The sequence below is a fragment of the Eumetopias jubatus genome, unplaced genomic scaffold (genome assembly GCF_037043125.1).
Source record: "Eumetopias jubatus isolate StellerSeaLion01/CBP00866 unplaced genomic scaffold, mEumJub1_p1.0 scaffold_17, whole genome shotgun sequence".
NCBI classification, from domain to species: Eukaryota; Metazoa; Chordata; class Mammalia; order Carnivora; family Otariidae; genus Eumetopias; species Eumetopias jubatus.
In genome coordinates, this window is record NW_028274823.1 from 88838560 (window position 1) to 88863381 (window position 24822).

General features: G+C 45.8%; 1 pseudogene; it reads right to left on the reverse strand.

The window, feature by feature from the left end:
* Window positions 1-23444: 23444 nt before the first annotated feature.
* On the reverse strand, window positions 23445-24613 carry LOC114203589 (histo-blood group ABO system transferase pseudogene; annotated as a pseudogene).
* Window positions 24614-24822: the final 209 nt, after the last annotated feature.

A 24822-nucleotide genomic window follows, 5' to 3' on the forward strand; every position in this document is an offset into this window, starting at 1 on the left:
GACAAACTAGATTTTAAAAGAAAGATTGGAATAAGAGATGAGGAAGGACACTATATCCTACTTAAGTGTCTATCCAACAAGAAGATCTAACAATTGTAAATATCTATGCCCCGAACATGGGAGCAGCCAATTATATAAGGCAATTAATAACAAAAGCAAAGAAACACATTGACAACAATACAATAATAGTGGGGGACTTTAACACCCCCCTGACTGAAATGGACAGATCATCTAAGCAAAAGATCAACAAGGAGAACCAGGAGAGATGATGGACTCTGAAAAACAAACTGAGGTTTCTAGAGGGGAGGAGGGTAGGGGGATGGGTTACCCTGGTGATGGGTATTAAAGAGGGCACATTCTGCGTGGAGCACTGGGTGTTATGCACAAACAATGAATCATGGAACACTACACCAAAACAAATGATGTAATATATGGTGATTAACATAACAATAAAAAATTTTAAAAAAAAGATCAACAAGGAAATAAAGACTTTAAATGACACACTGGGCCAAATGGACTTCACAGACATATTTAGAACATTCCATCCCAAAGCAACGGAATACACATTCTTCTCTAGTGCCCATGGAACATTCTCCAGAACTGATCACATCCTAGGTCACAAATCAGGTCTCAACCGGTACCAAAAGATTGGGATCATTCCCTGCATATTTTCAGACCACAATGCTTTGAAACTAGAACTCAATCACAAGAGGAAAGTCGGAAAGAACTCAAATACATGGAGGCTAAAGAGCACCCTACTAAAGAATGAATGGGTCAACCAGGAAATTAAAAAAGAATTAAAAAAATTCATGGAAACCAATGAAAATGAAAACACAACTGTTCAAAATCTTTGGGATACAGCAAAGGCAGACCTGAGAGGAAAGTATATAGCAATACAAGCCTTTCTCAAGAAACAAGAAAGGTCTCAAATACACAACCTAACCCTACACCTAAAGGAGCTGGAGAAAGAACAGCAAATAAAGCCTAAACCCAGCAGGAGAAGAGAAATCATAAAGATCAGAGCAGAAATCAATGAACTAGAAACCAAAAGAACAGTAGAACAGATCCACGAAACTAGGAGCTGGTTCTTTGAAAGAATTACCAAGATTGATAAACCCCTGGGGCGCCTGGGTGGCTCAGTTGGTTAAGCGACGGCCTTCGGCTCGGGTCATGATCCTGGAGTCCCGGGATCAAGTCCCACATCGGGCTTCCTGCTCAGCCAGGGAGTGTGCTTCTCCCTCTGACCCTCTTCCCTCTCGTGCTCTCTGTCTCTCATTCTCTCTCTCTCAAATAAATAAATAAATAAAATCTTTAAAAAAAAAGAAAAAAGATTGATAAACCCCTGGCCAGACTGATCAAAAAAGAGAAATGACCCAAATAAACAAAATCATGAATGAAAGAGGAGAGATCACAACCAACACCAAAGAAATACAAGCAATTATAAGAACATATTATGAGTAACTCTATGCCAGCAAATTAGATAACCTGGAAGAAATGGGTGCATTCCTAGAGATGTCTCAACTACCAAAATTGAACCAGGAAGAAATAGAAAACCTGAACAGACTTATAACCACTAAGGAAATTGAAGCAGTCATCAAAAATCTCCCAAAAAACAAAAGCCTAGGGCCAGATGGCTTCCCAGGGGAATTCTATCAGACATTTAAAGAATAATTAATACCTATTCTCCTGAAACTGTTCCAAAAAATAGAAATGGAAGGAAAACTTCCAAACTCATTTTATGAGGCCAGCATTACCTTGATCCCAAAACCAGACAAAGACCCCAACAAAAAGGAGAATTACAGACCAATATCCATGATGAACATGGATGCAAAAATTCTCACCAAAATACTAGCCAATAGGATCCAACAGTACATTAAAAGGATTATTCACCACGACCAAGTGGGATTTATCCCTGGGCTGCAAGGCTGGTTCAACATCCGCAAATCAATCAACGTGATACAATACATAAACAAAAGAAAGAACAAGAATCATATGATCCTCTCAATTGATGCAGAAAAAGCATTTGACAAAGTACAGCATCCTTTCTTGATCAAAACTCTTCAGAGTATAGGGTTAGAGGGTACATACCTCAATATCATAAAAGCCATCTATGAAAAACCTACAGCAAATATCATTCTAAATGGGGAAAGGCTGAGAGGTTTTCCCCTAAGGTCAGCAACACGGCAGGGATGTCCACTCTCACCACTGCTATTCAACATAGTATTAGAAGTTCTAGCCACAGCAATCAGACAACAAAAAGAAATCACAGGCATCTAAATCGGCAAAGAGGAAGTCGAACTCTCACTCTTTGCAGATGATATGATACTTTATGTGGAAAACCCAAAAGACTCCACCCCAAAACTGCTAGAACTCATACAGGAATTCAGTCAAGTAGCAGGCTATAAAATCAATGCACAGAAATCAGTGGCATTCCTATACACCAACAACAAGACAGAAGAGAGACAAATCAAGGAGTCGATCCCATTTACAATTGCACCCAAAACCATTAGATACCTAGGAATAAATTTAACCCAAGAGGCAAAGGATCTTTACTCAGAAAACTATAAAATACTCAGGAAAGAAATTGAAGAAGACACAAAGAAATGGAAAAACGTTCCATGCTCATGGATTGGGAGAACCAACATTGTGAAGATGTCAATGCTACCTAGAGCAATCTACACATTCAATGCAATCCCCATCAAAATACCATTGAAAAAATACTTTTTTCAAAGAAAGGGAACAAATCATCCTAAAATTTGTATGGAACCAGAAGAGACCCCGAATAGCCAGAGGAATATTGAAAAAGAAAAGCAAAGCTGGCGGCATCACAATTCCGGACTTCCAGCTCTATTACAAGGCTGTCATCATCAAGACAGTATGGTACTGGCACAAAAACAGACACATAGATCCATGGAACAGAATCGAGAGCCCAGAAATGGACCCTCAACTCTATGGTCAACTTATCTTTGACAAACAGGAAAGAATGTCCAATGGAAAAAAGACAGTCTCTTCAACAAATGGTGTTGGGAAAACTGGACAGCCACCTGCAGAAGAATGAAACTGGACCATTTCCTTACACCACACACAAAAATAGACTTCAAATGGTTGAAAGACCTAAACGTGAGACAGGAGTCCATCAAAATCCTAAAGGAGAACACAGGTAGCAACCTCTTCGACCTCAGCCACAGCAACTTCTTCCTAGAAACATCGCCAAAGGCACGGGAAGCCAGGGCAAAAATGAACTATTGGGATTTCATCAAGATAAAAAGCTTTTTTTTTTTTTTAAGATTTTATTTATTTATTTGAAAGAGAGAATGAGATAGAGAGAGAGAGCATGAGAGGGGGGAGGGTCCGAGGGAGAGGCAGACTCCCTGTCGAGCAGGGAGCCCGATGCGGGACTCGATCCCGGGACTCCAGGATCATGACCTGAGCCGAAGGCAGTCGCTTAACCAACTGAGCCACCCAGGTGCCCCAAGATAAAAAGCTTTTGCACAGCAAAAGAAACAGTCCACAAAACCAAAAGACAACTGACAGAATGGGAGAAAATATTTGCAAATGACAGATCAGATAAAGGGCTAGTATCCAAAATCTATAAAGAACTTATCAAACTCAACACCCAAGGAACAAATAATCCAATCAAGAAATGGGCAGAAGACATGAACAGACATTTTTCCAAAGAAGACATCCAAATGGCCAACAGGCACATGAAAAAGTGCTCAACATCGCTCAGCATCAGGGAAATCCAAATCAAAACCTCAATGAGATACCACCTCACACCCGTCAGAATGGCTAAAATTAATAAGTCAGGGAACAACAGATGTTGGCGGGGATGTGGAGAAAGGGGAACCCTCCTACACTGTTGGTGGGAATGCAAGCTGGTGCAACCCCTCTGGAAAACAGTATGGAGGTTCCTCAAACAGTTGAAATTAGAGCTACCTTTCGATCCAGCAATTGCATTACTGGGTACTTACCACAAAGATACAAATGTAGGGACCCAAAGGGGTACGTGCACCCCAATGTTTATGGCAGCAATGTCCACAATAGCCAAACTGTGGAAAGAGCCAAGATGTCCATCGACAGATGAATGGATAAAGAAGAAGTGGTATATATACACAATGGAATATTATGCAACCATCAAAAGGAATGAGATCTTGCCATTTGCAAGAATGTGGATGGAACTGGAGGGTGTTATGCTTAGTGAAATAAGCCAATCAGAGAAAAATATGTATTATATGACCTCACTGATATGAGGAATTCTTAATCTCAGGAAACAAACTGAGTGTTACTGGAGTGGTTGGGGGTGGGAGGGATGGGGTGGCTGGGTCATAGACATTGGGGAGGTATGTGCTATGGTGAGCGCTGTGAATTGTGGAAGACTGTTAAATCACAGATCTGTACTTCTGAAACAAATAACGCAACATATTTTAAGAAAAAAGAAAAAGAAGAAGATTGCAGGAGAGGAAGAATGAAGGGGAGTAAGTCAGAGGGGGAGACGAACCATGAGAGATGATGGACTCTGAAAAACAAACTGAGGTTTCTGGAGGGGAGGAGGGTGGGGGGATGGGTTAGCCTGGTGATGGGTATTGAGGAGGGCACGTTCTGCATGGATCACTGGGTGTTATGCACAAACAATGAATCATGGAACACTACATCAAAAACAAATGATGTAATATATGGTGATTAACATAACAATAAAAAATTTAAAAAAAAAGAATGTGTTTACGGGAGAGAAAACCATGAACACCCACAAAGGATTCTTTTAATATTTCGGAAGATTGTTTTCCCATTGTTTAATTAAAAGAGGAAATAAAAACACACAGATAACCCTTTCTAGTAGGAGGTTGGATTCACTTCACTGATTGAAAGGAGAGCAGGAAATGAAAGAGTAACAGATGTTCTGGTGACCCATCATTTCCATCATCTAAGTTTTCTCAATTTCACACACACACAAAGAAAGAAGCACAAAGAAATGTCTCAGCCTGGCAACTCTGAGGAGTGTGAACTGGAGTGACAGGGACAGACGATGAGGTGGTGTTTTAGGTGAGGCTGGTGGCACAGAAGGCGCTTGGCCAGCTCTCCAACTGTGACTCACGTGTCCTCAGCCAGGACCCTGCTCACAGCCCTCACCTCTCACAACTCTCACATGGGAGACCTACTGCCGCCCCTGCAGCTCGCACTGCCCACACCCCCCTGCAGAATGCACTCAGCTCTCCTCTGGGACCCCTGTCAGCTTTACCCAGAGCTGGAACTCCCCCGTCTACTGCAGAGCTCCAGGATTCCCCCTCTTCTTCCAAAAGGACATTGGCTCAAGGCTTCCATGAGAAAGGTAGAAGGCTACCTAAGGAATGGTTCACACCTATTTTCCTCTTCTGTCGTATTTCTCTCCACTTACCTTCCTACCTGGGCAAACTGTAAGAAACAGATCAATGGAACATAAACAAGCTCTGAGATATGAATCTTTCATTGCAGCCTTCTTAGGACTCCTTCTACAATAAAGTACCATATCCTACGACAGGGGTTTTAAAACTATTATTTAGAGAATAATGCAGCCCAAATCACCTCATTTTTAGTTTCTCTTCATTAGGCAGAACAGTTTCTGTGTAAAAAGCTTTTTCATAGATATTACTTTCCAATAATTTCAGAAGGAGTCAATGGAAGTTTTGTGGGATAACCTGACTCAGCCAGGGTCAGGCAAGCAGCTCCAGAACTCAACCCAGGGCTCCTAACATCAAGCCTCTTGAAACCACTGATGAGGAAAGAGAAGGCTGGCTGAAGATAAAGCATAAGCCAACACCCAGCGACCTCCCCCAACCTCCCACTCCTGGGTGGGGCATGTGTGACATTCTTCCAGGAAGTTCCCTACTATCTTAATGTGAATGCCTTACTACAGGGGTCAACAACCTTAACTTGACAATGGCAAGGCCTCTGGTATCCTGTGAGTCTTCTTTAATGTACAAAAATCCTTTTGAAACCTCCCTTTTCCTTACCTTCCCCAACCCATAGTATATCATCAGCCACCCCTCACAACCCCGGAGCAACAGCTCTTTCTGCGCACGGGGCCTGTCCCTGTGCTTTAATAAACCACCATTTTGCTCCAAAGATGCCTCAAGAATTCTTTCTTAGCCGTCACCTCCAAACTCCACCCCACTGAACCTCACTTATATTCTAAAACTTCATCATATGGTGTCCGAACGTGGGGCTTAGAGTCTTTACGTCTGGACTCTGAGCTTCGGTGCAAAATTGGTGAGTACTTTCTCTCTTCCTTTACACTCATTTCCAGGGCTCTTCAAGGAATACTTCCATGCCAATTGCTCAGACTGCAATCCTCTAACCCGTGGCTACTCTACAGAGAGGAGAAAGCCTCCCTTTTTGCTGGAAGTTAGTACCTGGCCGGAATGGTAATAAGATCCAGAAACTTGATGCCCTCTCTTTATTCCTGTCCGTATACAGAGTTGTGTGTCTTGGGCACAGGAGAGACACCTAAGTCGCCAGTATGGCTGCCAATCTTAAAGATGCCCATATGAGGTTTCCTCCTGATTGATCTAATGTGATCCCCTTCACATCCCTGGTCTAGGCACTTCTGGCCACGGGACCTCCACTGGGAGCTGGCTGAAACCGATACCCAATTGAATTAAAACCCACCCAGGGACCATTTCCTAGGGAAGTTGGCTGTAAAGACTACCTGTGTTGGAATGTCACTTAGACATTTCAATCTATACAGTTTTCCGTCAATGTCCTCTAGTAACTATTAAAATTCGGTAATTTCCTCTTGTAAAACTTTTCTAGTATTTTCCATGGGTTAAGATGGCAGGTCAATAACACAACATTCAGGACGTAGGATAGTATGGCACGAGTGTTTTGGTCCATTCACCAGGCAGCCATTGGCAGCCTAGGATGTGATGGGGAAAGGGAGGGATGCCAGCATCCCTCATACAGGCCTTTTATGGCAGGAAAGCTTCACGGGAAGGCAGAATGGTGATCATTAGCGACTTTTGTTTGAGGGATGCCTCTGGTCGCTTTTGATGCCTGGAACCTCTGACATAGTCTGCGTGGGACACCACCTGGGAGTTGGGGGCTATTTTGGTAATGGACCTGTTTACTTTTCTGGGAGCATGGCCTTAGCAGGCTTCTTTCGTTCCCAAGGACTCTCCCTTGGGGTGCCTTTTAACCCACTGGAAACTATTCCAATTACACAACTTAGGAAAGCACTAAGCTCCTGGAACACTGCATGGCCTCAGTGCGATCTATTGGTTCGATCTCCTCTGCAGGAAACAGGGCACATGGACCTAGGGTAACTTCATTGCTCATACCTAGGCCTTCATTGTTCTACACCAGGACCCTGACCTAAGGGCGTTTTGCAGAATCTGATTGCCTGGTGAGTCCGCTAGTAAACCCTCTCGTGACATATTGGATGATAATTATCTAAATAGGCCTCCTCCGACCAAACCGCAGTTCTGGAAGAAACAGCCCATTCCTAGCGAAGGGGACTCTGGCTCTCTTTCTCTCTGTTCCTCCTAATAGATGTGGAGGCTTCTCCCTCACTCGTTTCCCGGGTTAATGCCTATAACTGGAGCCAAATGTGGTTAGTCTCCCTCGGAAGGGGGATGTTAAGAAATATTCCCAAACAGCTGCCCAAATTCCCTGTTTCGGGGAAATTCCCTGTCTCCTCTGGCCCGACACGGACGGCCTAACCCCTGCCCCCTTGTTCGCGGGAAAACATGGCATCTGCGCCTCCGTTGGAGCTGATGAGCTCTAAAACTGGGGCTCTTTCTCTGCCTTCTGGCAGCACTTTGCGTCTTCTGTCTCCCCCTCCCCCTTCTATCTCTGCACCACCTTGGGGGCGGCCTGCATGACTGGCTTCTGTACCATTCTCGGTACCACAGGTTCCAGGGCTCCTTCCCCCTTCCTTGTCAAGGAGCACGAAGAGCAACCCCTGGACCTACCACCACCCACTCCAGATTTCCCCACCAGCATCTCAGTTAAAAATGAACAATGAGGAGGATCCAGGTGGAACATAATTCAGTATTTAAACTAAGTTAACTTTGTGGTTTAATTAAGATAGACATGTCTTTCGGGGCACCTGGGTGGCTCAGTTGGTTAAGTGACTGCCTTCGGCTCAGGTCATGGTCCTCGAGTCTCGGGATCGAGTCCCACGTCGGGCTCCCTGCTCAGCGGGGAGTCTGCTTCTCCCTCTGACCCTCTTCCCTCTCGTGCTCTCTATCGACCCATTCTCTCTCTAATAAATAAATAAAATCTTTAAAAAAAATTTTAAAAAGATAGACATGTCTTTCAAGTTATCAGCACTAAACGTGAAATTTATTCTATCAAGGTTTACTGAAGGTCCAATAAGCTCACGTTATTTCTGTTGCCAATTGTTAGCAAAAAGATGACTAAAATGATGGTTAACTGTCTCATCAAAGTTTTCATAGAAGTTAAGATAGCTTTCAAACTCTTTGTTAATTTGAAACTTTAAAGTTTGCTTGGATAGGGGTGCCTGGGTGGCTCAGTCGTTAAGCGTCTGCCTTCGGCTCAGGTCATGGTCCCAGGGTCCTGGGATCGAGCCCCACATCGGGCTCCCTGCTCGGCGGGAAGCCTGCTTCTCCCTCTCCCACTCGCCCCGCTGTGTTCCCTCTCTCGCTGTGTCTCCCTCTGTCAAATAAATAAATAAAATCTTTAAAAAAAAAAATAAATAAAATAAAGTTTGCTTGGATAAGAAATGGGATTAATTCGTTGGACATCTAGGTCTTTTCCAAATAGGATAAAATGTTAAATCATTGATTACTGGACATAGGGTTGTGCTTTTTCACTTCTTATTGCAAAGAAACTAAGGATATTGAAACCTGTTGGTAAACATGCTTTGTGCTTAACTGACAAATTTGCCATGTAAAGAATTCTGGTATAACAGTTCACAATTGGCTCTACTTAGTCTTCACTGGAGACTAAGGTTTCTAAGAGTGCAAAATTCTGCTAAATGTTATTAAGACGGATGGGAAATCTCCGGAAAGGAATTTTAGGTGTGGTCAGGATGGACTGAAACTGAAATGAATGGATTTTAAAGGTACAGGGGCATAAGACTGAAATTATTTTCTGTTCAAAAGACAAGGTTTCCTGAATTGTTCATCTGCTCTGGATAAGAAAATGTAAACAAAGGTTTTTTTCTCCTCTATCCAGAAAACCAGTTTGTATATTTTATCATCAGGTCTTCAATCACTTGGTTAAGACTTCTCAATATTAAAGGAGCTAAGTTTTGCTAACAACTATAGAGCCCTACATATTTGCCTTTCAAATCTCTTATTGTCACCTTGGTTAAATAAAAATAATTGTTTTGTAATGATCTGTAAGCCTATTCAGTCCTGTGCTATACCTTTCTAAGGTTTTAACAAACTTCCCGAGATTTAAATTGTAAATGAAGTCCTTTAACTCATTAGGCCTTTTATTTGGTATGCTAAGTCACTCCAGAAGTACCCTTAAATGATAAGCCTTAGGTTACATTTGTGTAAATGCTATAACTATTCTAGAACTTATGTGTAATTTCTAAATGTTAGTGTTTAATATAAGGTCATTATTACTTGATATTCTGGCTATTGAAGTGTTATGTGTCACAGAAATGACCTGATTTCCTTGCCAGCTCTATTGTAAACTCGCATCTCATCAGATCTTGCACCATGTCTATTCTGAGTTGTATAATTGTTCTTATTCTCTTGCAAAATGAGTTTCATCTTCAAAGAGATTCACAAGAAGGACTTTCCGGACACACACAGGTATTCAATATCTTTAAAATCCTAAAACTAAAATGGGTAAGACTTTCCAGAACTAACTAAAGCTGCACTCAAACTAAGTAAGAAATAGTAACATGGGTCTCAATGAATTAAAGAGATGATTATAGTGTTGGGACTCTGGCTTGAAACATTGCTGGTTCTTGAATGTTTATTCTTCCAGACTAAGGAGACTCTCTTAAGATATCAATGACTTACAGAAACGTGATAAAATACTCAATTGTAAACAAAGTGAAGCATTTAGCTTTTCTCTCTACCTGAACCCTCTAAAATTACAAAGGTCTCAGTAAGTAGTCTTCCCTCCATGGCAACCATAGTCATTTGCATAAGTTCAATAAGAATCTGTTCCCCTTGGACCAGGACACCATGGGTAACACTGGTTATTTGACCAAGGCTTTGACTGGAATGTCATATTTCAGAGACACATGTATAGACTCAGATATGACCAAACAGCCTGAAGGAACTAAGGTTGATTTTATCAGACCTGGAGCCATAAAGCCCCTTGACCTTGTTTACAGGGTTCCCAGCAGCCTCACCAGGGGAGTAGAGAATGTCACTTCCTGGCACATAAGGGAACCTCAGGATTCTTTGGGGATCTCTGTGAAGAGGAATTCGCCAGAATCTACAGGTATTGCAGGAGTGTCTGATGGCAAGTACTTGGCTTGGCTTCTGGCTGGGAGAGCCTACTGCAAATTCAACCTAGAGATTCCTTATAAAAGTTCCTGCAAAGCAGATTCAAAAAGATCTATATGATCAATCACTATTCTTGCTGAGCTAATGCAAATGAGTAGGCCAAGTTTGTTAAAACTGGACTTGTTTTTCAAATTAGTCCTGATTTGACTATCTCTGGAAATGAGGAGTATTTTAGAAAGAAAAATTATGTTTCAATAACCCACCTTTGCAGATGTTAAATCCTAGTTTTGATTATCCATAATGTTTGCTTAAGTTAGACAAACAGAGGTAAACCAGAGAAAATGCCACAATCGTTCATATAGACTATCGTTGTGCTTTTTATTCTGGGGGATAATAACAGGATCCCTATGGGCGTATCATTATTTGAACAACTGGAAAATGGGATCAATTCCCCAACACCTGTATCACTCCACTAGCACCTTGACCGATTCTATGTGGCTGGGATGATGAAATCATTCCCTAAAAGCCAGAGCATATCCCGGGCGCCTGGGTGGCTCAGTTGGTTAAGCGACTGCCTTCGGCTCAGGTCATGATCCTGGAGTCCCGGGATCGAGTCCCACATCCGGCTTCCTGCTCAGCAGGGAGTCTGCTTCTCCCTCTGACCCTCTTCCCTCTCGTGCTTTCTATCTCTCATTCTCTCTCTCTTTCTCAAATAAATAAATAAAATCTTAAAAAAAAAAAAAAAGCCAGAGCATATCCCACTCCATAAGGTTAACTATAGACTTGTGGAGATAATGGATGACCCCACTTTCTTTATGATTGCTCTGGCTAATGTACCTGGGGATGCCCTTATATCTTGACAAGTCTTCTCCCACTTGCCAGTGATTCCTTGTAATTAGGGTATTAATGCATTACCTCAAACAAAAAGGGCTTCTTAATGGTTTTGTCTCTCATAGTCATATATATCCTAGAAGCCACCTCCATGGATGTACTATTGCAAACAAAGGCTTTAGCTAAGCCTACAACACTGCTCCTGGTAAAAGGAGCCTCCAAGCTCACTTTGGGAGGGTCCCTGACTGGAATGACTTCCACATCAGGTTCAGAATGTCTTAGAGACCAAAGGCCACCAATAGATGATGGGAAGCCGACTTATTAAACACCAGGCAATGCTTACAGATATGCCTGAAATAACACTTAAAACCTGTCAGACTTTAAACCCAGCTAGCCTTATACCTGGATCTGACCATTGTACTTCTATAGAGCATAAGTGTTCAGAGGTTATTGAGGTGACCACATTTAAGATGCCCCTGTTAAAACTGCCAAGGACAGCTGGTTTACTGATGACAATAGTTTCATGGAAAAAGGAGTAAGAAAAGCTGGGTATGCTATAGTCACTCTAACTCAGACTGTTGAGGCCAGAGCTCTGTCAGGAAACACGTCTGCCCCCAAAGCAGAATTGATAGCACCCACCTGTGTTTTGCTATTGGCAAAACCTTAAAAATATTTATACTGACTTCAAATATGTCTTTATAGTTTTACATGCACTTGGAGTAATTTCTTTAAAGAAAAGGGGATTACTATCAAGCCGTAACTCCCCAATCAAACATGGGCCTGAAATTACTGCATGCTCAAAAAAGGGGCCTCCAAAATTGAGGAGCCCTTAAAGTCCTGACTGCAGTTCAAGGAGGCCCAGTATTAGATGGCTGCCTCCTGGCTGGGACCCAGTGGCTATGCAGCTCTAACCTGTGGCCATGGCTTCCCCCAGGCTGGATAGGTCACTGTACTCTGGGTTTTGCCTAGATGCATGGACGCATTATTAAAACCTTTACGGACCCAGCTAACCCTTAACATTTAAAACCATGGTGAACACGTTCTATGTCTCATTGGTATGACCACCTAGCATCCATCCTTGTTACCTCTTTGAGACTGGGGAATCTTGTCTGACACATGGTCAAAGCTCTAAGTGATATCCAAAACAGTATCCCTCTACTAAATACTGAAATGACTCAAATGCATAAAGCAGTTCTACAAAACAGAACGGCCGTAGATGTTGTAACTGCTGCACAAGGTGGAACTTGCGTTACTACAAAGACAGAATACTGTGTGTACAGTCTAGATTAGCATGAAAGACTTCTGCGTGCTTTAAAGGATCTCTTTCCTTTAGTGATTGCTTCAAACTCCTGGACTGGAAGAAAATTATCAAAGATCTTTTATTCAGACTCCTCTTTCTCGTTATAATATTAACCTTATTTTGTTGTCATTTCTGGTGTCTCCGGGCCTAGCGTCAGAAGACCCCTTCACTGCCAGAACTTCCAGCTAACACACGATCTTTCCCACTCAAGGAGGTTCATATATATTGACCGCGTTGGATTCAGCTGCCTCCACCTTTTGTAACTCCTCTAACATTCCCCAACTGACCAATATTGACCCATAGGAAGGGGCATCTCTACGCCCCTGTTCAGCAGAAGGACATTACAGAAGATGAGACCTTCCACCTTCAAAAACCTTAAAGATTAAAGGGTCAAAATTGTCCAGGGGGGAATGATGAGGGAACAGAAGGCTGGCTGAAGACAAAGCATAAGCCAACACCCTGCAACCTCCCCCCACCCCCACTCCTGAGTGGGACATGTGTGACATTCTTCCAGGAAGTTCCCAACTATCTTAATGTGAATGCCTTGCTAGAGGGGTCAACAACCTTAACTTGACAATGGCAAGGACTCTGGTATCCCATGAGTCTTCTTTAACATACAAAAATCCTTTTGAAACCTCCCTTTTCCTTACCTTCCCCAACCCATCGTATATCATCAGCCATCCCTCACAACCCCGGGGCAGCAGCTCTTTCTGCGCACGGGGCCTGTCCCTGTGCTTTAATAAAACCACCATTTTGCACCAAAGCTGTCTCAAGAATTCTTTCTTAGGAGTCAGCTCCGGACTCCACCCCACTGAGCCTCACTTGGTAGTCTAAAACTTCATCACCACCAGCATGCCTCTATCCAGAATTCCCAAAGACTCTCCTTCTGACTCCAGCACCAAAGAAACTACAGAGCAAATACGGCATGTCAAAATATCTAGATGAGGGGCGCCTGGGTGGCTCAGTTGGTTAAGCGACTGCCTCCGGCTCAGGTCATGATCCCAGAGTCCTGGGATCGAGTCCCACATCAGGCTGCCGGCTCCTCAGGGAGCCTGCTTCTCCCTCTTAAACTCTCTCCCCTCTCATACTGTTTTTCTCTCTCTCTTTCTCTCTCGAATAAATAAATAAAATCTTAAAAATTATTTTAATAAAAAAATATCAAGATGATACATTTAGTAAAACTAGAAAGTCAAGCTCAACTTTTAAACAGTAAAAGGCTGCTTTGAGTAATTTTGAATTTCCCCTCGACCCTAATTGTAACTCTTCTGATGGAAAGACTAATCAATTATGAAGCATCACCTTTGACAAATGACAAGACATCATCCAAGTCTGTATCTGACGAAAAAAACCACCTAACTCTAAATGCTGGCCACTCAACCATGTCTTGGGCCCAACTGAATAAACACTGTTAGATTAAGGAACAAATTATGTTAAAAACAGACAAAGTAAATTTCACCTTCCCTCTCTAATAAAAGTTATTTCCAGGAAACATATGATCAGAATATATCTTGTAAGCAATAAATGAACAGAGAAAACGGGATCCCCTGCAATGTTGTACCTGCAGGGAAATTAAATAACACTTGCACTAAATGGAGGATGCTGACAGCTACTTACGTTTTACTTCGTGACTCAACTAGAGAAAAGAGGAAAGCCCAGGAGGTTTAGGGTTAATGAGAAATTTTACCTCCAGTCCTGACATGAAGATGCCCTTGTGCCAAATGTACCTGCTGCTTTCTCTGAATGCTGACGTCCTGTGACAAGGCGCATCACTGATTCAGATGCGGATGTTCCAGACTTTGGTTCTCCTGGAGCCAGAGCAGAGAAGTGCTGTCAGGTGGGGATGAGAAGGCACCTCCCACCTATGGTCTGCACACGTGCTTCGGTTTGGGGAGAAGGGGAAACACATACTTGTTTTATAAGTAGTAATTAACTTCCTTCTAACGTAGACCAATGACGTTGTCATTTTTGGAAAAGCAAAATTAGTGTTCCAAACGAACACCTCAACTCCTCTGTTTCTCATGCAACTTGAGTGGGGTCTGGTTGACTCCAGCCTCCAGCCCCACCCCCCCCCACCCCCACCCCCCCGCCCCGGGACCCTCCCGCACAATCCTGACAGCCCATTACCACCATCCCCGGGGGACAGGGCGCACGACGCTGAAGGTGGGGGATGGCTCTGAGGCTTGTTGCCGCCGCACCTGTGCACTGGGGAACAGGGACACCCTGCTGAAATCGGGTGCTGCCAAGGCCCATTACCTGCACTGTCTGCGCCAGGGGACGGGGACACACCACTGAAGTTGGAGACTGTGTGTGGTCCTTACGTGCACTCTTCCCGGGGAACACGGCAAACCCTGAAATGTCCACAGCCCATCCCACAAAAGCTCAGGGGAGCGGGCGCGCCGGAGTTCCCGGGTCTCGGGGTACAGCCCGCTGACGGACATCCGGCAGAAGAGACTTTCAAGGGAAAAAGAAAACTCCTCTGAGTTCGTGGGATGAGCTAGGGCCCCGCGGCCTTCGAGGACCCCAACTCCCACCTGGGGCGCACGCTACCCCTGGGATCCCGCACCCCGGCTCACAGCGTAGACTCACCGGCCGGGAACCCCACAGGTAAACTCTCCACCTGCCCCACCTCTGCATCCGGGGGCAGCTCCTGGTCCTCCCACAGAGAGGTAGCTCCACCCCCACGCGGTGCTCGGTCGGGGAGGGTGGTGCCCGAGCCCATTGGATGACGGGTCTGCCTGTACCGGGCAATCCGCCCTCACACTCCCGCCTCCCTGCGACTGGTCCTAGAGGCGCCTCCTGGCCACAACACCTGGCTTGGCGGCGCAGGCATGGGTGGGGTTGTGGCCAGTCCCCGCCCCCAGACATCGGACCTTTCTGTGGACCCCTCTGGCTGCAGACCACCCCCAGAGGCCTGCCCTTTCCCTTTCTGCACCAACCCTGCCGGCAGGGGTGTTCCTGGCTCCCCGCAAAGTCAGCTACTCTCAGACCTTCCAAGGTTTGGGCTTTAGGAATTGCAATGGTTTCCCACTTTTCCAAGGCAATTTTAAGACCCAAAAAGGAATGCTCTAAGCAGGAAGAGCTTCACCTTCCTTTCTCACCCATGCAGTGATAGTGCTTCTTGGACCTTCATAGCATCCTTCTAGGATGAGCCCATTTGTTCTGGAATATATATAGGTATGCTTGGTTCTGCAGGGAAGCTCCAGGATGAAGAAGAGCCGTCCTTCTGTGCCCTTGGAGTTGTGAACCAGGAACATTTATTTTTCACTTAAAAAGAAAACATATTGTTATTGTCGACACAAATGAACAAACCCTTTTAAACACTTTAGAGAGAAAAGAAGAGAGTTTTATTCAAACCCAAGTCAGGACAGTGCCTGGGAGACAATCTTCACAAAGAAGGGAGCGCTCCGGGGAAGGAACATTCGGGTCATGTTTATGTACTTGTTCTGTGTTGTTTTACATACAGAGCAACACAACAACATGAGGAAGAACACTCCAGAAAGTTGCAGACTTTTTCTTATGTTTTCAGGATGTGGCAGCCAGAGAGGTTATTTTGTTTTCCTTATCTTTATGTTTGCAGTGGCATTATTGGGGTCTCCTTTTCTTCTCAAAGCAGATCTACAATATGTCCTTGGGGCAGAAATAGGATCCACGCTCTGAGGTTTTGCCCAGTCATTTTGAGCTTGATAAAATGTTAAAGGATGGCTTCCCTGGGAGCCCAGGACCTGGGGCCATGGATGGTAAAAGGTAGAAATTTCCATTATCATTAGAATTACTCCTAAAGGGAGGAACTTGAGACAAAATACTTTTAAAAATAGTACCAAGAAATCAAAATGATGCCTACAGAAGGTTACCTGTTCCATGACTAACACAGGTTACAGAGGTGGTCACAGATGCTGGGCTCCTCCCCTTCTCCTGCCCAAATCTCTGAACCACACAGATAATTTAAAGTCAGAATTTTAGAACTGCCAGACGTCTGGAACCATTCCCTTGGACTAGAGAATAAAACAGAGGAGCTCATGGTCACAACACTCATTTCAACATGAAGTGCCCCTAAGGCTTGGATACACTAAATCCTTTCCTTGCAGATGTTGACTAATATAAGTCATAGTCATACCATATAAACACTACGATGATTGGGAGGTAAATAATCGTAGGTAAGGGGATATTGTAGCAATGTTCATAAGCACTGTCTCACTTTGTAGAAGAGGCTGAGCTGAATGTTTTTAAATACTATTTCAGACCTGTCTTACCACACAGTCTGAACATACCAGAGCCTGAATCAATTAAAAAAAAGTTCTTTCAGTGACTTTAATATCAGAAACATATTATAATGTCTCTATTCCTAGAGATCTTTGAGTATCTTTGAAGGTCCTCCACTGATCATGATGGGCATAGTTTAAAAGGTCAGCTGAATTCATTCCAGTTGGCCACACAACAAGAAAATCCTGGTACTTGATATATTTCCAGATGGAGAAGACCAGAGATAAGAGGGAACGAGTTCCGTGTACGGAATAACAAGGGATTTGGAGTCAGTTTGGAGATCCCACTTAGGTTTCTGACACTAAAATTCTCTGTGACTCGTATCATCTCTGAGCCCCTGTCTAACCATCTAGAAAATGTGACTGATACTATCTACATCATAGTTTAGAAGTTTAAGAGGAAGAACTCCATGAAGAGCCAGTGTGATGGCGCTCAGGGGCAGGTGCTCAGGTGCCATTATTACTATTTGGATCTATTTCTTTACCAGAAAAAAGAACACATGTTGAAACCATATTTCTAATAGATGACTCAAAAGATGATTTTCAAACCTTAAGGAAGGTCAAGAAGCTGCTACTGTGTCATATTTCACTCAGAAATCATGTCATTGGGGCACCTGGGTGGCTCAGTTGGTTAAGTGACTGCCTTCGGCTCAGGTCATGATCATGGAGTCTCAGGATCGAGTCCCACATTGGGCTCCCTGCTCAGCGGGGAGTCTGCTTCTCTCTCTGACCCTCTTCCCTCTCGTGCTCTCTATCTCTTATTCTCTGTCTCTCAAATAAATAAATAAAATCTTAAAAAAAAAAAAGAAATGTCGTTGGACTGCTGAGGACAATACAATAGCACCATCGTCACTAGCGATGTGGAGCTTCCCATTTCCATATGGCCATGTTGTCCCTCTTGCCTCAAGGCCACCAGAAAGGGCAGCTGGGGGTGGGGGACCACAGGCCAAGGCTGCCAGGTGTGGCTGAGGCAGGCAGAACTCGGACGTAAGGCTCAACTCCTGTCTACATTATTTATAGTGCTCTTCACAGATAGAAGGCTATTGTCTGTGAGCTCTGATGTAGGAAAGATTGAGAATTTCCTTCGTGATTTCCTCTCTGACCCTTAGGATATGTAGCAAAGTTACATTTAATTTTTAAACATTGAGGAACTTCTCGGTTTTCTTTTCATTATGACTATGGCTCAATTCCCCTGTGGTCTAAGGATATAATCTAGTTAATTTCAGGCTTATAAACTGTGTAGCCTTGATTCATGGCCTTATATACTGTCTATTTGGGTAAATATTCTAGGACCACTTGAAAATAATGTATTCTGCACTTACTATGTAATGTTCGATATATGTCAGTTAGGTCACCTTTGTTACCAATGTTTTGTCTTCTTTTGCTATCAGATTATGAGAAAGGTATATTAAAATCTTCAAACAATGCTACTCTAGTCAACATTGCATTGGAGAATCTCCCAAGTGTTATAAGCCAAGAGAAACAAAAAGAATGAGAATGGAGAGGATAATTATGACTACTCACAGATAACATGATGGTGTGCACAGAAAATCCAAAGTAGTCTATAAATACACTGTTGGAATTAAAAATGGCAAACTCACAAATCTTAGAACCAAGGAAGCAATCCAGAAAGCAGCCAGGGGGAAGAGATTTCTTACGTATGGAGGGAGGAACATCAGAATAATGACAGACCTGTCCACAGAGACCTGACAAGCCAGAAAGGGCTGGAAAGACATATTCAGGGTACTGAGAAGAACATGCAGCCAAGGATACTTTATCTAGCAAGGCTGTCATTCAGAATGGATGGAGAGAGAAGGACCTTCCAGGACCAGCAGAAACTGAAAGAATATGTGACCACCAAGCCAGCCCTGCAAGAAATATTCAGGGGGATTCTATAAAAAAAGAAAGACCCTAAGAGGAAGAAAGACCAGAAATTTAGAGAGACAATCTAAAGAAACTTCCTCACAGGCAATATGATGACACTAAAATCCTATCTTTCAATAGGCACTCTGAAAATGAATGGTCTAAATGCTCCCATCAAATGGCACAGGGTTGCTGACTGGATAAAAAGACATGACCCATCTACAAGAGAACCATCTTGCCTATAAGAGACACATTTTGAACTAAAGATTAATCCAGACTGAAAGTGAGGGGATTAAGAACAATTTCTCATGCCAACAGACATCAAAAGAAAGCTCGGGTAGCAATTCTTATATCAGACAAATTAGATTTTAAGCTAAAGCCTGTAGTATGAGATGCAGAGGGACATTCAATTATGCTTAAAGGGTCTATCCAACAAGAAGATCTAACATTTGTAAATATCTGTACCCCCAACATGGGAGCAGCCAACTACATAAGCCAACTTTTCACCAAAATGAAGAATCATATTGATCATAATACATTGATAGTAGGAGACCTCAACACTCCATTCTCAGCAATAGACAGATCATCTAAGCAGAAGATCAATAAAGAAACAAGAGCTTTGAAGGGCACGTTGAACTAGATGGACTTTGGGGTGCCTGGGTGGCTCAATCATTAGGCATCTGCCTTCGGCTCGGGTCATGGTCCCGGGGTCCTGGGATCGAGCCCCGCATCGGGCTCCCTGCTTCGCGGGAGGCCTGCTTCTCCCTCTCCCACTCCCCCTGCTTGTGTTCCCTCTCTCGCTGTGCCTCTGTCAAATAAATTAAAAAAAATCTTAAAAAAAAAAAAAAACAGAACTAGATGGCCCTCACAGTTATATACAGACCATTCCACCCAAAACAACAGAACACTCATTCTTCTCAAATGCACATGGAACTTTCTCCAGAATAGACCACATACTGGGTCACAAATCAGGCCTCAACCGATACCAAAAGATTGAGATTATTCCCTGCATATTTTCAGACCACGATGCTGTGAAACAGGAACTCGATCACAAGAAAAAATTTGGAAGGAATTCAAACACTTGGAAGCTAAAGACCATCCAGCTAAACAATGTTTGCATCAACCAGGAAATCAAAGTCGAACTTCAACAATTTACGGAAACCAATGAGAACAAAAACACATCAGTCCTAAACCTATGGGAAACTGCAAAGGCAGTCCTAAAGGGGCAATATATAGCCATCCAAGCATCACTCAAAAAAGTAGAAAAATCCCGAATGAACAAACTAAACTTACACCTAGAGGAACTGGAGAAAGAACAGCAAATTAAACCTAAACCAAGCAGAAGAAGAGAAATCATAAAGATTAGAGCAGAGACCAAGGAAATAGAAACCAGAAAGACAGTAGAGCAGATCAACGAAACTAGAAGCTGGTTCTTTTAAAGAATTAAAAAGATCGATACACCTCTGGCCAGACTTATCTGAAAGAAAAGAGAAAGGACCCAAATGAATAAAATCCCGAATGAAAGGGGAGAGATCACGACTAACACTGAGGAAATAGAAACAATTAGTAGAAACTATTATCAACAACTATATGGCAGTAAATTAAGCAAACTGGAAGAAATGCATGCCTTCCCGGAAACTTATAAACTACCAAGAATTAAACAGGAGGAAATAGACTATCTGAATAGACCAAAAACCAGTAACAAAATTGAAGCAGTTATAAAAAACCTCCCAGAAAACCAGAATCCAGAGCCAGATGGATTCCCAGGGGAATTTTACCAAACACTTAAAGAAGAAATAATACCTATTTCTCACGGGCATGGAAGCGAGAGTCCAGAAGGTCCAGACGACCTGCTCCCAGTCCCAGCATGTGGAGCCTCGGTCAAGGATGGTCTGCGAGCAGAGGAAGACTTGGGCCCAGGGAGACTGAGGGAGGATGTGGCACAGTGAGCCTGCAGGAGGAGAGTGAGCACTATGTGGGCCTGGTGCTCAGACCTGCTGGGAGACCGCATCTCACCCACAGCAGCTCTGTCCCCAGGGCTGGAGGGTGTCAGGGTAGCCACCCTCCAAGGCTGTAGGCTGACAGTGACTGGCAGGAGAGGAGGTGCACCTGATGAAGAAGAGAACCCTCAGGCAGAGAGGAGGGGGCAGGTGCTCCCCCAGGAGCTGGAGGTTGTCAGGGTATCCACCCTCCGAGGCTGCAGGCTGGCAGTGACTGGTAGGAGAGGAGGCACCTGGTGCAGGGGAGAGCAAACAGGCAGAGAGGAGAGGGCAGGTGCTCCCCCAGCAGCAGGTGAACTGGGGCAGGCTGAGGGGGCCTCCGTGGACAGCAGTGCCTGCAGCTGGGGTCTCCACACAGACCCCCTCCTCAGGCTCAGCACAAGCTTGTCTGGATGGTCTTTGTCCCCCAAATACAGAGTCTGGCCCAGGAAACCCCTCAAGGCCCAACTCACAATCCTTTGACCTCAGCTCAAGTGACAAGAAATGGCCAATAGTTTAGGTGGGGTTGGGTGCACAGGGACATTCGCTTTTCTGGCCCATGCTGTAACATTGCTGGCATTTTAAAGATCTCAGGGCTTTGATTCAAAAACGGTAGGATGCCGGGGACCCCAGTCGGCTTTCGGGAAACCTGCCTCTGGGCCTTGCAGCCCTCCCATCCCACCAGCTCTGCTCAGAATCCCTCCAGGTCACAGACCCACAGTCTTGGCTCCTCAGATGGCCCGGACGATGCACCTTCAAAACGCGATCCCGGTGGGGCAGCAGGACACACTGTGGATTCCAGCAAATCCACCTCCCAGAAACTGAGGGTGCTGCTGGACGAGCTGTCTGAAAACAGCCATGTCAGGGTTCCAGGAAGATACCAGAGGCACAGGAGTAACTGAGGAGCATCTGAAGGTCAGGTAGGGGCAGTCAGAGCTTCCAGACCCTTCTTCCGTAAAGCTCCTCATTCCTCAGCCTTTCTTCCGGTGATTCTGCCTGGTTTCTATTTGCCCCAACTGTTATCCATTGCCTTAGGCAGCAGAGACTCACGTATGCCTTTAAATGTTTTGGACATTGAATGTCCTCCAATAGCCACTTCACTGCTGGGAGAGTTGGTAGCAAGCAAGAAGTCCCAGAGGACTCCAAGGGTCTGGACTTGGTGTTTCCCTCTCCTGAGATGGGGACACCTGTGGGAGGTGCAGGTGGTCAGCTGGGGGAGGGGGGCAGGCACCTGACGTGGACAGATGGGGTATAGGTGAGGCCCGAGGCCCCCGGGGTATGTGCCTGGCATCCGGACTGAACAGGTCTTCAGAGCTGCAGACTGGCTGGGATCATCTTCAGGCTGAGGAGGAAGGTGAGGGGAGCAGAGGGGACTGAGGAGGTTCGGCTCAGACAGGAGAGGGCTGAGCCACACTTTTGGGGGAAAAGCGGGGTCAGGTTCAGGCTCACAGGGACAGACCTTGAGGCCATTATGCCATGTGAAATAAGCCAGTCCCTAAAGGACCGACACCGGAGGACCCCACTTGGGAGGGATGGAGAGCACTCCCATTCACAGAGGTCGAAGGAGCTGCTGGGTGCCGGGGCTGGGGAAGGGGAATGGGGGGTTAGGGTCTCGTGGGTAGAGGTTCAGTTGGGGATGATGAAAACATTGTGGCAATGGACCGGAAGTAGCCGGTGCAGAACAGGGAATATACTTATTGCCACTGAAACGCGCCTCATGGTATCAGCTGTATGTCCATTATACCACAATACAAAAGAAGTGAGTCAGGACGTCGGGGCCGTCACAAATCCCTGGAGGGCCCAGGAGCAGGGATCCTGTATCTTAGTTCTTGCTCGCATGCTCTGCCCCTTGTTAGGTGACTGAGCTCAGTAAGTGCTTGCTAAGACACAGTGCAGGCAGCTGGTCCAGAGAAAGTGCACAAGTGTAAACCCACTGGTGAGCACTGAGGAATCCCAAGGGGACGCGCATCCAGACAGAGCGAGTGCCCACATTTCACAAACACCAGCATAGAAATAGCCATTTATTTTTTTTAAAGATTTTATTTATTTATTTGAGAGAGAGGGAATGAGAGACAGAGAGCACGAGAGGGAAGAGGGTCAGAGGTAGAAGCAGACTCCCTGCTGAGCAGGGAGCCAGTTGTGGGACTCGATCCTGGGACTCCAGGATCATGACCTGAGCCGAAGGCTGTCACTTAACCAACTGAGCCACCCAGGCGCCCAGAAATAGCCATTTAAAACCAAGGCAGGAACCTTATATAGCCCAGAGGGCTCCACGCTCCTGGAGGCCGAGCTAGTGGCCACGGCCAAGGCCTCTGGTGGTGAGGGCACTGGGGGGTCTGAGAGGTGACTCGGCGCACCCCGACCCTGAAGCCCCATGGCTGCGGTGAGGTGTAAGGACTGGGAGGGAAGACCCGGCCAGCACCTGTTCTGGATCCATGGCTGCTACAGGGCTGCTCCCAGCCCCAACAGGCAATGTCTGTTTAGAACCAGAGAGAAAACCTTTTCCCTCAATCGTTCTTTTTAAAGATGGTTGCTCAGCATTGACACAGAAAAACCTCTGACATAAAACTGGAGCCGTTCACAGTTGCAAATGACCCCGAAATGATCAAAATGTAGTGACCACAAAGAGAGGAACGTATGCCCCCAGGCAGGCCTCCTGTGCACAGGGGTGCCTGGGGCGTTGGCGTGCCCGTGCAAGCAGTGCTGGGCTCCACAGTTTCCCTCAAGGGGACAGAAGTAGGAATCTGCTCTGACAGCTCCGCTCAAGGCAGCACCCCCTGATGGAGACGGGGGCAGCCCCTCGTGACTTCCAGATGTCCTGGTGATTCTTGGGCACAGCCATGGATCTCAGCTTCTTCATGACCCAGGGAATGATGGGGGGCCAGCCCAGCAGCCTCGGGTCCCGCAGATCCTCCAGGGGACAGCCCAGCAGCCGCGGGTCCTGCATGGCCTCTGGGGGCAGCCCCTCATGAGTTCTGTGTGTCCTGGTGATTCTTGGGCACAGCCATGGATCTCAGCTTCTTCATGACAGGGGCCAGCCCAGTAGCCGCGGGTCCCACAGGTCCTTCAGGGGACAGCCCAATACTGTGGGTCCCACAGCTCCTTCAGGGACAACCCCTCATGAGTTCTGGGTGTCCTGGTGATTCTTGGGCACAGCCATGGATCTCAGCTTCTTCATGACCCAGGGAATGATGTGGGGGCCAGCCCAGCAGCCGTGGGTCCCACAGGTCCTCTGGGGACAGCACCTTCATGGGCCCATGGTCCAGCAGGTACCTGTTCAGGTGGCTCTTATCAGGCCACACGGCCTCAATCCCATTGGCCCAGTTGACCCCCATCACCTGGTGACACGCTGAGGTCAGTCGGGGAAACTCCACCACCAATTCTTGCCCTGGTCCCTGGGGATGTGGGTCTGGGACTGTGGCCAGCACTCGTAGCTAAAGTCCTCATGGGCTGCCCAGTAGAAACCGGGGTGTGGGGTGCCAAAGAGGGGGAACAGGATCTCCATGCCCACATGGTCCCAGAACTTCATTCCCGCATCCACGTCCACGCACACCAGGTCTTCCACGTCACAGAGGAAGCGCTGCTCGCGGAAGCAGCTGATCATCGCTATGTGCCACATGGACACATCCTGCCAGTGCAGGACGCCGTGGACCTCGACGACCACTGCCCTCCGGCCCTCCCAGAGTGGCACATGGGGCACAGCAACCAGCTGGTCGGTGAAGACGTAGTAACTGACCCTGTGTCCACCATGAGGACCACCATCCTCCGGCCCACCTGGAGGGGCACACGGGGCCCAGCAGCTGGCCAATTGGTGAAAACCTAGTAGGTGACCCCATGCCCCACCATGTAGTGCTTCTCTGCTGTCTGCAGGAACAGCTCCAGGAAGACCACGTATCCACAAGGGGCAGTGGACAGGGAAGGAAGTGGGTCACTGCCAGAGGCTGGCAGCAGGACCCCAGAGTTGGGGACCATGGACGTGTGCACCTTCGTCAAGGGGGCGGGCCCTGGGCTACTTTAAGCAACAGCCACCTCCTGACCTTCCTGAGGGAATCTGCCAGCAGGGCCTCCCTAATGTCTGTTCCCAGAGATGGGGGCCATCAGCACCCCGTCTTCCAAAGGGGAGCCTGAGGCTTCGGAGGCTAGAAACCCATGCAGCCCCACAGTGAGCACGCTGGAGCCAG